The sequence below is a fragment of the Acomys minous genome (assembly GCF_964271855.1).
Source record: "Acomys minous genome assembly, chromosome: 1".
NCBI classification, from domain to species: Eukaryota; Metazoa; Chordata; class Mammalia; order Rodentia; family Muridae; genus Acomys; species Acomys minous.
The window spans coordinates 28,488,672-28,505,474 of record NC_140483.1 but is presented as its reverse complement, the minus strand read 5'-3'; the positions used below and the strand labels follow the sequence as shown (position 1 = coordinate 28,505,474).

Below are 16,803 nucleotides of genomic sequence, written 5' to 3'. Positions count from 1 at the left end.
AATAAAAGCATTGAAAATGCAGCTACTGTATAAAAGTAAGAAAGGCCTTGTTATACTTCATATCAACAGCAGTGTAATAAACAATGGGTTAAGGCCTCAGTTGCAGTTGACATTTGACATTTGTCCATGGGGTCTCCTGGGTAAATCCTAAAGGATCTGCCTAGCATTGCATGCACTCATTTTTCCTAGCTTGTGACTAAAACATTTCAATATCTGTCTGTCACATATCTGTCTGTCAGTCCCACCTCCAGCATTGGCTGCCTATATCTTTCCATTCAGCTCTGTGGTTTTCATGAGATAGTTTACAGGTGTTCTGACCACACTTTATGATCACTCAGTGCTTTATACATTATGAGACACTGTCTACTTTGAGCCCACTACTAAGAGTCTTTGCAGAATGCCAATGGCAGCCTCAACCTAGAGTGGTCAGGCCAGCACCGCAGCAATGTATGGAGTCAAAGTCATGAGTTTTACAGGGATCAGTTTAATGTAGAAGATTAAAAATTATACATGTACATGAACATGTGAGTACTCATACGCAGAGAAACACATGTGCACAGACAGACACATATACACTCATGTGTACACATGCGTGCATGTTTGTGTGCGCGTACGCACACGCACGCACACACACACACACACACACACACACACACACACACACACACATGCACTTCTGTCCAAGTATGATAGAAAAGAAAGCAGCTAAGGCCTATCTTACATGGGGGAGTACCAAAACATACCGAATGGTATTAAATCCAGGGAAACACTGTGTACGCAAAGGCAGACCATCTGAAAAGACTTTAACTCATAGCCTTTGGTTCCAAGTTCACATTTTTTTCTCTCACCCTTTGCTGTAATTTTACGGTTTGCCCATTCAAAGCAGGCATGGCTCGTGTAATATTTAACCATAGTCCAATGACTTTCCTCTGCTCCAAAGGCATTTAATTGGGGTGACAGAGACACGTGATTACCCGAATAGCTCTAAAGTTCACAGAATCACAGGCTTCTGCAACAATAGCCTTATGTTATCAGGATAAGCAGCTAAGAAGAGGAAGGTAGGCTTTTCCCTCACGTCTCTAGAAACTTTCAGAAGTCCCTAGCTTTTCTGAGCCTCAATGTGGTAAAGTAACCAGCATTGCCTGATCCTTTTCCCAGGCCTCTTCTTAAATTATCCATCAACACCGGCCAACCATTGTCTCACAAAGATACGTATACGTCACAAGGGATTCTGGTGTGAGCATGTTGCAAAGATGTGATGTTTAAGTCGTAATTGTTCACAGTGGCTCAATGGAGGTAAATTTTAGTCCCTTAGGCACAGAGTTTACAAAAACTGCAATCTTCTGATTCATAAAGATGACCTCTATATTGTAATTTGAAGTGTTCTGCTGCCCAGGAGAGGAGAGAGACATCCTTGTTGTCAGTGGAGGTTTAGGCAGCAGCTGTTCCATCCAGTGTGGTGCCACGGTGATGCTGACTCACCTACTGGCTGATTGATTGACCTGCTGGTGGTGATTGGCTGTTTGGGCTGGGAGGAAGCGGTGACCGTTTTGTTTTTGTAAGTCAGGAAAGCAACACATGGCGCTTCTGCATGAGGTGTTTGCCCCTATTGGGTCTGAGTCTTTTCCACCCTGCGGCAGGGAGGAATCAGCCTGCCGGTTGAGGATGTAGATAGGACCACCTCTGGTTTTCTTTTTCTCCTGTATGCCACAGTGGTAGGCAGAGGGCAGGTGGCAGGGGCCAGTGCTTGCTGCCAGGGAAAGGGTAGCTTCCAGAACTCAATACGGGTCTAGGAACTAGGACAAAGCTTGTCCTTGAATATGTCCTGTTTGTTTTATCCAAGAAACATGGTTATTCAGAGGACAAGAGTTCCAAGGCCCTGCAAAGTGAGCACTCAGTCAACAACTTCATGACCAAGAAGGAAAGGGACAAAGTGAGTGGCAGTGGGCAGTTTTTGCCAGGAGTCCCCATAACAAGCCCTTTTATTTCTGAGCCTTCACATTGCCATGGTAACCAACATGGGCAGCCTCTGTGTGTACTGTTTACCCCTCTTTACAGGGCTCAGCACAGTGCCAACACATAACAGAAAATCGATGAACACGGTCGAATGACCTTTGTAACTATCTATTTGTGGTGAAATCTCATTAAACCATTTCTTTCTCTACATCCCCCCCCAAATCATTCAGACTTAACACTTGAGTAAACAAACAGTGGGTGAACAGGCAAAAGGACAGATCAAAATCCCAAGCATTTTTGAGAAATGGGAATATATTCATTTCTCTCTATTATGCTATTGTTTAACTTTCTGTTATTCCTAAGTTTCTTTTGTTTGTCTGTTTTTTTCTCTTATGTAAGACAAGTTCTCACTATGTAGTTGAAGTTACCCTAGGACTTACTATGTAGCCCAGGCTGACCCCAATTCAAAACTTCCCCATCTTAATCTCCCCAGTGCTGGAATTAAAGGCATGTGTCTCTGTGCTCAGCTTTATTTAACTTTCTATAATTAAAAACGTGTGCTGACTTTTATAGCGAAGAAACCATAGCAAACTTTCCAAAGATGTAAAATCCTGTTTAAAAAAAAAATCATCTGTCTCCTAAAGCAGCACCAAGTATCTCCTGATTTTGGAATGTTTGGTTGAGGGGTGGGCAGGGGCAGACTCACATGCATGTGTATGTGTCTAGCTGAGGTACATCATTCTTTAACAGGAAGGGGGTGTACCTGCTAAGTTTTTCAACATAAAATCATGACGCGGTTCTTACCTGAACATCCAGAGGAGTGATTTTTTCTATCCAATTAATTCCATCGCTTCATCTCTGTCTGGGCTCATCTCCTCATATCCCCTGGGCCTTAGCCTATTTTCTGTTACTATAACTGAATATTCCTGGTTGAGTCTTTTTTGTGTGTGTGTGCATTTTGAGACAGGGTTTCTCTGTTTAGCCTTGACTGTCCTGGACTTGCTGTATAGACCAGGCTGGCCTTGAACTCACAGCGATCTGCCTGTCTTTGCCTCCTGAATGCTGGCATTAAAGGCATTCACCACCAAAGCATAGAGATTTACTTAGCTCTGGTTCTGAGGGCTAGGAAATCCATAGGGAGGGTCTTCTCATTTGGGCATCACCGCATGGTTGAGAGCAGCCAGCAGTAAGATAGAAGCAGTGTCCTGGCTGGTCCCTTTCTCTTCTTTGACAAGTGTTAGCGCTATCACAGGGCTGTCAGTCTGTGACCTCATCTAAACGTAATCACCTCCCAAAGGCTTCACCTTCAAATGCTAGTGACATGAACTTGGGAACTGAGTTTCCACATGTGAACTTTGGGAGAGAGCATTCAGAAAATAGCACCCTGGGTCCTCCAAGTTACTCCCTGATGAGGGGGTGGGGTTGGTCTGTTGCTGTGTCTTTGTGCTTTGTCATTCCACAGCTATTCCTCTCTTGTTCTTCTGGCCCCTGAGGACGTACAGCCCCAACCACTCCTTGGCACCTTGAAAGGCTTCAAAATGTATTTGATGTATGACTCAAAGAAGAAAACTGGACACTTTTGGTTAGTTCTGATAATGAGCTCAGGGAAACTGATGACACAGTGGAAAAGAAAGCATGGGGAAATGGGTACTAAAATTTTAATGGAAGCCAGAGAAAAAAATGACAGCTCATTGCAACCAACTTTAGAGGTGTAAACTACTTTTCCATTTCCTTGGTGTCTCCAGAGCATTCTTTTGCTGTTTTGTTTTTTGTTTTTTGTTTTGGTCTGGAAATGTCATCTGAGGTGATTTTGTTTATATCTTCTCTGCCACATTTTATTTTTGCTTCAAAAGCAAAAACACATAAACCAGTTTCTATGCTGCTATTTGAATCTTTGTCTGCAAAATACAACATGAAACAACTTTTCCCTTGAATTTATAAAAAAAAAAAACCAAAAACAAAAAACTTGGAGGTGTTGCTGTTATGCCCAAAATTTGAGAGATTACCTGAACAGATCATCCAAGAGCTGAATCCAAATGCAATTGCAAGGAAGTCTTTATTACAGGTTCGAATCAGGGCCATAGCTCCAATGCGTTGACACAGCAGTTGCAAGGAAGCAGCCTCAAGTCTCAATTGAGAGGGTTTTCTTTTTATAGGTTTAGACAAAGAAATGGGTTTTTACAGTATATGATTGGATGGCATTTGGACAGAAATGTTGCAAGCAGGGAGTTACTAGCCTTGGCATTTCATGGTTGGGTAATAGGTGTTAGGGCAAGTTGACCTATAGAAAAAATTGGTTGGAGCAGTCACAGGGGCGTTAGGAACTTTGGCCTGGCTTTTCTTAACTGGTTGTTGCTATGTGCCAGATCACCTGCTGGTCAGCTTGACCAGCAGAGAGTATATTTGGACTTTTCCAAGGTGAGCTGATTATGTTGCTAGGGGAACATTTTTCTATGTAGACTACTTTGTGGTTTTTCCTGGAATCTTGGTTCAGCCCTTGACCAGGTTTAACATGAAATGGAGTTTCTTTTTCAAAATGTAGTTTGTCTGGTCCTTACAATGCCTAACGTAGGTGTGAGTATTTCACTCCAAAGTCCCCAAGATAGCTACGAAAATGACATTCATGGCGTTCACAAACTCTTGCAAAGCATCGTCCATGTGTCAGACATTGTGTAGATCCTGACATGCCTCTTAGTATGGAGACAAGGAATCTTTTCCACCATGGCACTGCTGGAGTGGAGCATCATTCCATCACTCCATCATTCATGCAGTGCCATAATTGGCTCCAGCCCAGGAGGGTAGGGCATTTAGTTCCTTCCTGACTGTGTGGGAGAGGTACCTCTTCCCTCGGCTGGGTGAGTAGGGTACACTACTAACCATATCCTTTTGAGAATGGGGCGACCAGAACCAGAGGAAGGCACAAGGGTCAGAGGATTTCATTTTCTTTAGGGAATGAGAAGGAAGTGAGATAAAAGATGAAACAATGAAAACCGCAGGGAGAAGAGATCAAGGCGAGGGATATGTCAAAGGGAAGAAACAGAAGAAAGAGGGGGGGAATGTACAGATGAGAGTGGGGAAGGAGCAAGGAATGAGAGACCAGGCACTGGAGTAAGTCCAGTGGGAGGAGGATCTGTGTGACCTCGTTTCTGGCATGTTTATTTCTGTGGGGAAATCTAGTAACTTCTTGTATAGTCAAGTGGTCTCTCTCTCTCTCTCTCTCTCTCTCTCTCTCTCTCTCTCTCTCTCTCTCTCTCTCTCTCTCTCTCTCTCTCTCTCTCCCTCCTCTGTCACACGCCTGCACACACACTTCAATCATTTGGTTAATTCTCTTCCCAAAATGCAACCTATCTAACTTAAATCTGAAGAAAATTCTTTTCTTGAAATTCCAGGACCTCTCTGGGTTGGGGACATCATCTAGTTTGTGCCTTGTTCTCCAACTTCCTTTCTTCCTGTTTATCTGCCAGCTCCCTCTGTACAAGGAGCCTCGTTTATTGCATCAACACACCCAACATCCTTCTCAGGCATTCGAGCTGAACACGATTTGTTCTTTCATGGTAGGATGCTATTCAGCAGATATTTATATGGTTCTGTCCCTTAGTTTGCTCGGATCTCTGTTCAAATGTTATTTTTTTCCCTCCAAAAGACAAGTCAAGCAAATACTCTGAAATCTGTATCTGTAGATCTTTATGTCCCTTTCTGATTGATTCAATCAGTTGCTGTCTAATTCCATGCATCCACCATCTATCCATTTACCCATGCAATTGGCTATATGGGCTGGCCAGCGAGTCCCCAGGAAACTCCCGCCTCTGCCTCCCAACACTTGGGTTACAGGCACATGTTGGCGTGCCTCTCTTTCTATATAGATGTCAGGGATCTGAACTTGGGTCTTCATGCCTGTGCAGAAAATATTCTCCACTCCCTGCCCATGGCCATTTTTAAAGAGCTAACACTCAGCTAAGTTTTTATATCTGTCCCCAGTGAAACACCCCAAAGGCCTAATCAGGCCTTGGCATATAATGGCGGAGGGACTTCCCCAACCAATGGATCTGATCTCTGATCTCCCCTATCCCCAGCTCTGCGCACGAAAAGCCAGTTTAGGTAACTCCCTGACTTTCTCTCATGCCTCACAGAACTTGGATTTTTGTCTGTCACAGTTATTTATAGAGCTGAGAATTTATAAGGCTGTTTTTGGTACCTCACTGATCCTCAGCTGTTTTCAGAATCTTTGATTCATAGGGCCATGTTGTGGCTAATGCTACTGGGTTTGTTTATTTTGCTTTACTTATCCTATGTTTTTAAAGAGATAAAATTTATTATTCACAGTAGTAATAGAGGCACAGGCATTAAACATTATCCCCAAAGGTCTTGTGCAATTTTATCTTTATAGATCAATTTGTATTTTTTCATTCAATTACATTATGGTTTTAGCGATAATAGTATTTGTTATTGCTTAATGTCAAACAATTGGAAGTAGTTAGTGCATCTATTGTCATTCCTTAGATGTTCATTATGTATCTATTATGTCTGAAGTATGGTGTTAGGCTAGCAATATAACAGGAAAACAAGTACACCCTAATTACACTGGACCATAATGCATGCCTTAAGTACAAACAGGATGTCAAGTATTAGCATAGGAAAAGTGCTATAATGACTTCTGAAAACAGACAGACTGGGTGTTAGGTCAGTGTGTAGCATCACGTATGAGTCTGAGTCCACACCAAGTCATAAGTAAATTCTTGTTTAATCAAAAGCAGGGAAGATAATAAGGAAAGACCTTGTTGGGATGATAACTGATTTTATGAAATAAATGTTATTTCATATATATGTTGCAAAGCAGGCATGTGAATGCATACACCCGGTAGGGAGGGTAATGATTTAGAAGAGTGCAGCGGTAAGAAGGTAGCCAGGCGTGATGGTGCATGTCGGTTATCCTAACAGTCAGGAGGTGGAGGAGGCAAGAGGCTCAGGAGCTCCAGGCCAGCCTGGGATACACAGTAAGACACTAACTCAGAGACATGCACGCACACACACACATGTGTACACACACGTGTACACACACACATGCACACACACATACACATGCACACATGCGTGCACACACACATACACATGCACACACAAGCAAGAGCACACAAACATACGTACACACACTCACACATAGAAACACAGAGAGGTTGAGGTTGGGGAAGGGAGGGAGGAAGAATAGGTTTTAAAACCAACTTTTAACTATCCTGTTTTCCTCTTTGCTTTAGTACTAAACAGCGTTGGGAATTATATTTCTTTCCTAGGTAACACATATTCTGGAGCGCAGTTACTTATATTCCTGGAGACCATTCCATGTCCTCAGTTCTTTCAGAGCCCATTGCTAGTCTTCAGCTAACTTGCTTTATACAAATGACCAAACAGTTGCATTGTAATCACTTGCTTTTCTCTGATTATGCATCCAGACACAGTAGCATGGGGTCAGTATGAAACTCAAAGTCTTATTTATTTATTTTTTTAAATTTAATTTTATTAATTTATTTTTATTACATCTCAATGATTATCCCATCCCTTGTATCCTCCCATTCCTCCCTCCCTCCCATATCCCCCTTACTCCCCTTCCCTTTGACTGTGACTAAGGGGGACCTCCTCCCCCTTTATATGCTCATAGGGTATCAGGTCTCTTCTTGGTAGCCTGCTGTCCTTCCTCTGAGTGCCACCAGGCCTCCTCATCCAGGGGACGTGGTCAAATATGAGGCAACTAGTCTGATGCAGTGAAGCAGGCAAGCTTCCACCATGGAGGGTTCAGTGGCTTAAGTTAGGAGCATCTATCCAGGAGTAAGGGTCCTGCATGGTCCTTTGACTCAAAAGCTCCTCTTGATGCTTTTACTTTTAGGAGCAAATAAGTGCAAAGTGAACACACTGGATCAAAGCTTTGGAGCAAAAGCCCTAGAGGCTCATGGATTTTCTGTCTGACATGTTTACTCTTCTCAGGCCACACATTAATGGTGCTGACCTTTTTAGTAATTTGATTGCAACAGTGGCACAGCAGCAACTGTGCTCGACATCTGTCTACCTGGTGTGAGTCAGGGAGGCAAGTACTGCTTTAAATCAGCGAACAAACCTGCATCCAGAACAGGGAGTTCCACAGCAGACAGGCCTTTTCCATCCTCCAGACTGTAAAACAGCCAGCATCCCTTTCTGGGCTTGTTTCTCAAAGCTCAGAGGACCTGGCTTACCATTTGCACCTCCACCTGTAACACTGTAACATGCAGGTCCATGGCTCTTTAATTCTTCAATTGCATTTTAGGTATGAAGGAGTCGTTACCTACTATCCCCTGTCCCTTCTTTCTCAGAGTAGTTAAGCACTGAAGTGGGTAACCCTATTCCGTGGATGCTTCATTGCTGGGGAACACAGTCCCTCACTCAGTCAAGGGAGGATCCAATGCTTGAATTTATGTGTGTGTGTGTGTGTGTGTGTGTGTGTGTGTGTGTGTGTGTGTGTGTGTGTGTGTACGTACAATTTTTAATGTCATTCCTCAGGCATCAACTCCTTTCTTTCTTTTTTCCTTTTCCTTTTTCTCACTGGCCTGGGAATTACCAAATAGGTAGGCTAGGCTAGCCCCAGTGATCAAGTTCCTGGGTTTGCAAACTTTCACCAACACACTGGGCTTCAAATTGAGTCATCATACTTGCAATGTGAACTCTTACCTGACTGGGTTTCTCAGCCCAGGCATCTTCAGCAGGGAACTCAAGATGACTTTACTGATCATAAAAATTACAAGCTCAGCTTCCAGAGCGTCAGTTCCTTCTTCCTTACTTTTTATGTATTACTCCAAAGTATATAATTTTCCCAATTTTCTTTAATTTTTATTTAAATTATAGTTTTACCCGTTCTTCCCTCCCTTTCTCTTTCCCCTCTAACTCCTCTCATTTTCCCTCTGTGCTCTAAGCATCCAAAACTGATTCTGTTTAGTGATGTATGCACGTGTGTATGTATGTATATGTATATTTTTAGGGGGTATATGACCCCTTGGTATTGGATAGGCAGTTAAGAGGTTTACCCATGAGGAGACTAACTCTCCCACTCTGAGCAGCTGTTAATCGCCTATAGCTCTTTTTCTAGGTAAGGGACCTATGGCATTTCCCCTGTCCATGCTGGCATGCCAACTGGTGCTACCATTGCTTGGGTTTTATGTAGGCTACCATATTGTTGATGTTCCATGGGTGCGACTTACCTGTCATATCTGCGATACACAATCCCACCGCAAAATTTCTGGTCCCCCAGCTCCTACACTCCTCTTGTCATTCCACACCGTTCCCTGAGCCTTACATGTAGGCTTGTAGATGTATTTAGCAAGAGGGAAATTATGCCTGATACTATAAGCCTAACCAATTCCCTTTGGCTAGTGAGGTCTTAGAGGTGAACCCATTAGTGCCACTTACCTAAGCAAGTACAATTTCTAACTGCCATCTCAATACTTATGCCCAGACCCTCAGTTAAGTGCGGCTCTCACTCCTCATCAAAGAAACTTCTTTTTGCAGCAGACAGAGACCACTACGGGAAACCACAACTGGCCAAAAGGCAGAGAATAAGTGATTATGGAGTGCCTAACCCCAATTAGTAAGATGCAAATTATAAAAGTATACACTGAGCATCTAACAGGAAGATTCAAAGTAACTGTAAGCTCCCATGGCTAAACAATAGTCAGGCTACACTTTGATGTAGGGATTCTTTTCAGCTTAAAAAGTGTGAGCCAACTCACGTTGGAAAAGGCTAATTCGCTTCTCTGTTTAGCCATTCCCTATTTCCCTATGGCACCCAACTTTTTCCTGGAACAATTAGATCAGGCTGGACAATTTAGCTCTTGGTATGAAAGCCGATTCATTTCCTGTCCCTCATGTGTGTTTTTTTTTTTTTAAATCAGAGTTTGCTTTCAAAACAGAGAAGGGTGGAAACCAGCTTTCCCACACTGACAGCCAAGATTTCAAACTATTTTTTCTAGTCATTGACTGGTCTAATGATCAGATTCATTTCTCGTGCACTGTACAAGTTCATTTAAAACTGTCTATCTGATTTCTGTTGATAGATCTGAAGGACAGAGTCGAGATGTGGACTTATCGCCCCTACTTACCGAACTTCCTTATTCTTGGTAATGACTTACACTTAATTTCCACCAGTATAGGACAATCATTAACCTATAAGTAACTCTTTGCTATTTTGGCAAAATATCCCATCAGAACATAGTGGTACAGCCTAGCTGACTAAGGGGTATTTTCTGAGAAGCAAAAATATCTTCCGATCTTTGAGTGACCATTGCTTCCATCCCATACTCTAGCTTTGTGCCATTTACCTGTAGTAGTAGCTGACCGGTTCTAACAAGAAGGCTCGAGGTGACCACAGAAATCACCCTGTAGGTCACACTGCAGTTAATCATCAACCTCCAATAAACATACAGAACATGGCAGAAGATGGGGGCCAACCTGCAAGTGTTTCTCAAATATGTAATTAGATTTAGATATCTATATGATCATGCCTGATAGTAAGTGACTTACCATTAAAGTTTCTGCAAACATAATTTGTTTCACATTTTAAAACTGCTTTTTAACATGCATCAAAATAATTTCTCTATGTAATTCAGACAGAAGTACAATCCTAACTTGCTAAATAAATATTATACTGCTGTGTTTCCTTTTTTTTTTTCTTTTTTTCTTTTTTTGAGACCGGGTCTTCAACTTGTAGCCCAGGCTGCCTTCCAGTTCTCAATAGTCCTCTTGAGTGCTAATATCGTTTGTACTGCTGTCACTCGACTTTTAAACCTTTGATGACTGATTTACTACCATAGAAACTAAAAATCTAGCCTGTTAATCATTCCTTACAAATTCATATCAAATATATTCGCTAGCTTTTGCTACTATGGTGAAATACTGGCTCAATTTCACAATACTTTAAGTTCCTGGTTGGTTGGCTCCATTGTCTTTGAGCCCACGTCAGGACAGTGTGACATGGTGGTAGTGTAGGTCAGAGGATGCCTATTTACCTCGCAGAAACAAGGAGGCAAAAAGGAGACTGACAGGAAGTAGTCAAGGTCTCAGTATTTTGTCAAGGACATGGCCCTGCTGAGGTAAATTCTAGTAGACTCCAAATCCTAAAGGTTCCAATAGCTCCCAATAGCACCATGGGTGTAGGACCTTACTTTCAACACATGAGCCATTGTGGGAAAGTAAGGATTGAAATCGTAGTAGTAATGTTCACATCCCAGATTTTACCTGTACCAACATGCAGGCCTGCCATTGCTCTGGTATAATAATAGACCTTACAACCAGGCCACACAGGAGTTTTCACTGCATTGACTCGCCTGGATTTTCGAATCCCACGGAATTAATAATTGTTTTTTTAATTATTTGCTCCACTTTCAATGTCTTGTAACTAATTCTCTTCCAAACCTTCTACCAGATCTCTAAGTTCCCTCTCATTGTTGTCAATCTTGTCACAAGAGCTGTACTTTTCTTTTTTGTTGTCATTTCAAATTATTTATTTTGAATAGAATCATATCATTTCTGCCCTCCCTTTCTCATCTCTAACCTGCCCCATTGTCCTTCCACTCCCTCTCAAATTCACAACCTCTTTTTCTTAGTTGTTTGTGTTACATATACATATAAACATAAATATATGAAAAGAACCCACTAAACCTGGTTAGTGTTGTCTGTATGATCTCAGAGTTGCCCACTTGGTATTGGATATCTAACGAGGAGCTCATCTCTGGGGTAGATTAAGTCTCCTACTCTGAGAGTATTCCTCAGTTGTCTGTAATTCTTCGTTTAGGGGCGGGGCCAAGTGAGACTTCCCTCTTCTGTGTTAGCATGTCTTTTGGTGTTGTCATTGTTCCGGTCTTGCTTAGGCAGCCATGTTACTTTGGTATGATGGATAAAGCTTTCCTGTCATTTCTAAGAGGTAGAATTTCACAGCTGGGTTTCTAGTCCTCTGGCTTCTACAATATTCCTAATCTTTCTCTTGTGATGTTTCCTAAGCCTTTAACGTAGAAGTTGTATTGTAGAAGCATCTATTGAGGATGGACACCTCGTGATCAGCTGCTCATTGCACTTTGGCCAAATTAGGTTTTCTGTAATTGTCTCTATCTGTGGCAAAGATGAGTATGTTTTATGAGTGAGAGCTACATTTACCTGTGGGTATGAGGATAAGTATTTAGAATTCAGCTAGAAATTATGCTGGTTTCATAATGTGGCACATGTAGGTTTTTCTCTAAGATTTATAACATCAATAGCCCCATGTACTTTGCTAGGTTTCCAGAACCAGGCATGATTTCCCTCCTGTTGATCAGGCTTTAAGTACAATTAGACAGCTCTTTGTTATGGCTATATATAAGAGCCACTATAGCACCCATAGGGATATCTTGCCATTTTAATCACTTTTGAGGCTCATAGGCATCAATATACACATATATTACCATATATGTGACTAGATAAATATTGTATCTAATTTTTAGTAAATAAAAAGAATCTAATTCTGTATGGCTATTTCAAACATCTTTAGTGCTATTTTCATATGGACATATCCTCTCTAGAACCTGCCCACTCTGCACTAGTTGTTGACTAAGTTGTTGAACAGCTAGCTATATTTTTGAACCTTCTTTTCACCAAGATTTTAAAACTGTACTTTGCCTCTTTTCTTATGTGAACTTTGCCATTTGGATTCTAAAGCTTTGCCATTAGTTTTTTTTATTCATCTCTTTTCTTTTTGGAAAACAACTTCTTAGCAACTTTCTAAGAAACGATACAATGGAAACAAATATCTTTGAGGTTTTGTACGTAAATGGAAACTTCTTCCTTTCACATTTAAACGATAATATACATACTCAAGCACAGGGTCAAAGTTTTATTTTACTCAGTATTTGAAAAGCATTTTCCATTATTTTCTGGATTCCAGCTTCGGAGCGGATAAATTCAGTAGCCTTCTCATTTCAATGCTTTTTATATTTGACTTCAGTTTTGGTTTTATTAGTTTTCTTATCATCTTGTGAAACACTGCGTGTATTTTGCAGTATTTTGAAGCTCCCTAAAGCCTTGCTATGATATGTGCTCTCTTTCATTGTTACTAATGCATTTACCTCTGCAAATTTTCTTTTACTTCTCTTTATACTCCCACCGTGTGTTCTGCTGTCATTACCCTCAGTGCCTAAATCTCTGAAGATTCCTGCATCTTATTATTCTACAGTACATTAGTTGCCTAAGCCCAGACGACTCTCCAGTTTTTTTTTTTGCCTTTTGACAATTTCCATCTTAAATCTTTTTTTCAAAAATCTATATGAGCCATTATTATAAGTCTTTGGAAAAAAACACATAGTTTAAGATAAAAGTAAAAAGATATTAAAAATATGTAGTCTCCTCCAAAATGGCATGCCATGCATCCACTTTTCATTCTCTACATCTGCCTCTTCATATTGTTAGGTATTATTATTGATAATAACCTGTATTTTATCAGTTAATGCAGGTACAACAAAAATATGAATATCTTATTTTCTCTTCCAAAGCAATACCTTCTTTCCATTTGATCCTTTCCCTACCTATTGTGACTTTCCGCATGTAAAGTAATATCTATTTTCCTCCACTCCCACCAGTGTCTCTTTATGTTGCCCTGGCAGTTCTTGAATTCACTATGTAGACCAGCCTGGCTTTGAACGCACAGAGGTCCATCTGCCTCTGCTGTCTGTTGTCTATATGTGCACAGGTGTGGGGCCATCCAACCTACCAGAGAGAAGACTTTACAAGAAGAGTGATTGTCCCTCCCAAGAAGCCATCAATTACAATAGTTCCTCATCAAAGAAAGGGTCCTGGAGAGCACCTCACCACCTGTGCTGGAATTTAGGCTCATCTGATTTTGTTCAGGTAATCACAGCTTTTGTGAGTGCCTGTCAACTCATAATTAAAAATGCAGCATGTAACTAAATTCCATTTAGGTAGAATGGGCACAAACTTGACTATCTAATCTTTATGTCTTAGTTAGGGTTTCATTGCTGTGAATGGACACCATGACCATGTCAACTCTTAAAAATAAACCATGTAACTGGGGCTGGCTTACAGTTTCATAGGTTCAGTCTATTACCATCATGGTGAGAAGCAGCGTAGAGCCTCCTCCTGTCCTGGGAGTAGTTTCCTAAATCCACGGTTATTTTAATTCAACTTCTCTTGAGAGGAAATGCTATAGTTTTTCAGGTTATATTAAAGGTTTCCAGCTGTCTGTGAAGGATGAAAGGAGAATGTGTGGGTCCAAATTCTGTTTAGAAACATAATCACTCTTTCTCAGCCTTCCCAACCTATATCCGCCCCCCCCATAAAAAAGCCCTGTAACTCCCAAGCCAATGTGAGGGCCTAAAGTTGAGCTGGCTTGGTCTTCTCTTGGCTTTCTCCCTACATGCTCAGCTCTCAACTTTTTAGTTCTATTTGGTCAGTTGCTACTGGTGTTTTCCTTGCCCATCTTCCAAAATTTTGTTGGCATTGCTTCTTGTCTCTATTTACCATTCCCTTAGCATCTTTCTTATACCCTTAATAATCCTTTCATATAACCTTTGTATTGTTCCAGAGAAAGGGTCTGGTGTACTGAACTTAATCTCTGGTCCATCGTCATCTTTTTTTCCATTCACCATGTAAGGGAAACCTAACTTGTAGTGAGAAGACCTCGGTGTGAGATCGTTAGTTCTCTGCTTCCATGGCTGCAGGTATGCAATACCAGAACAACAATAAGCCATTTTTAATAACTCTGTGATGCAACTGTTAACACAAGTTATTCTCGTTCCATCCCACCTACATTTCCATGTAAAATGATTATTAATAATTAATATTGATTCATATTATTAATAATGTAGCAGTTGCCCTTTAACCAGCTATTTTCCCAAATAACCACACAATGAGACTATTATTTATTTAACTAGCCTAAAGCATAATACTGAGCGATGATTGCTCCATAGTAAACCTCCAAGCTAGTCTAACTTCTCCTAGCCAAATTCCCCAGTCATACTTGTTTTTAAATCATCTCCTAACCCTGGTCATTCCTACTGATGTCTCCTGGTCCTCTTCTCATACCTAAATCTCTACTTCCTTTCTTCTTTCTCCACACTTGTTGGTCCCAGATGTCCCACCCTATTCTTCTATCACTCAGCATTGGCTACTCAGCATTTAATTGGCAGAACAGAGAACAATTGGTGACATGTTTACAAAGCTTGAGACAGGAGATACTTAGAATAAACATCACAATGCCATTTCCAGATTGAAACCAGACAGTGGGGTAGAAAATCACCATTTGACTCAACAAGGGCAAACTATACACAGTGCACAAAACATTATGCTAACATCTCCACATCTTGGCTTGACCAAGTCATATGATACTGTGGAAGAATTAAGAAATGTCCAGAATTCAGCCATGAATTCTTTTTCATTCATCTGCCCATCCATCTAATCATTTATTCATCACCATCTTTTCTTTCATTTATTTTTCAAGATAGAGTTTTACTTTGTATCTGGCTTGTGTGATAGAGGGAATCAACCTTTAGCAGTTGAAGTTTGGACACTCCTTTTACTGTTACATTTTCTAGGCAAATAGCTTGTTCATTTGGACAGCTTCAGCCTGTCCAAGACTGACATGGATGATGCACACACATCATATGCCTTTTAACAGTACCAGATGTAACTTCTTACTCAAGTTTGTTGAACCAGTAGATAGTGGAGCACAGCTCCCAAGCACGCTGCACTGCACACTGAGTGCCATTTTCCTCTTGTTTTAAAATTCAGTGGGGCAGTCTATGGTATCTGATATCCTCCTTGGCTTTGTTTTCTACTTCTTATGTTTGCAATTTTAACAGTTGGACAATTAATAACACAATATATTAATCCATTCAAAGAACCAAACAATGATGGCATATCAGTGTTAATGCCACAAAAGAAATATATTTGTGTGTTTTCTCAGGTCTTTAATCTCAATCCCAAAGAAATTCTTATGAGGGCTATCAACCATTGTCAGAAGAGTGGATAGGTATCTGCAGAGGGGACTTCTATCACATGTTTTTCTGATCTAACCATATGACCAGTTCCATATAGTCTCTTTATGGTGAGTTAGAATCACTAAGTCCCCCATGTTAGAATGAGTGGATAGTTCTGAAGAAGCTCAGGGATGTGGTATGCAATGGAGAAGATACTGAAGAGATCTCTAATGAACCTAAATATTTACTCTATTCAATTGATCATTCATAGCTTAGTTTCTCATATATGAGTTGTTTGGTAAGCATATGCTGATACCCAGGATATGAGAATATTGCATTCATTTCCAGTTGTTTATGTAAGCTCATAATGTTTAAAGTGGTCATGAATGATTTCAGAAAAGGTAAGTTACAATGTAAAAAAATTAATGGCACCACTCAATAGACATTTAGTGTATTTCCCATTGGTACTGTTTTTATTTATATAAAATCACTACAAGTGTTATCACTGTGTTAGAAGTGTAAATTAGGGTACCCTTGATGGACGGAGAAAAGATGTGTACTGAATAAAGCTGAACAGAATAAAAAGCATTCAGACCTCTAAGCACTAGAGAGCGAAGGCTTGGAAAGTACCAGGACTTCCTAATTTACTAGTATATTTACTGATACCAGAATATAGGATAATTTACATCAACCCACTAAGCATTTTCATGTAAAACTTCCTAATTTTTAAATTCTAAGAATTGCTTGCCAGCCAAAGTGAATAGATACTCGTATTTTATAACATAGGCATTTAGATTATAAAACTTCCTAGTGTTTCTTAAGTGTAATCAAAGTTGTAAGCCACCAACCTAAATTACCCTTCAATCATGAT

At 40.6% G+C, this 16,803-nt stretch overlaps 1 long non-coding RNA gene across 1 annotated transcript in view; it reads left to right on the top strand.

Annotated features, from left to right (window-relative positions):
• Positions 1–1,000: 1,000 nt before the first annotated feature.
• LOC311600713 overlaps positions 1,001–16,803 on the top strand; it is a 37,862-nt gene continuing 22,059 nt past the window's right edge. The window contains exon 1 of the long non-coding RNA XR_014780325.1: positions 1,001–1,058. This is a non-coding gene — a long non-coding RNA (uncharacterized lncRNA). The remainder of the gene's footprint in view (positions 1,059–16,803) is intronic.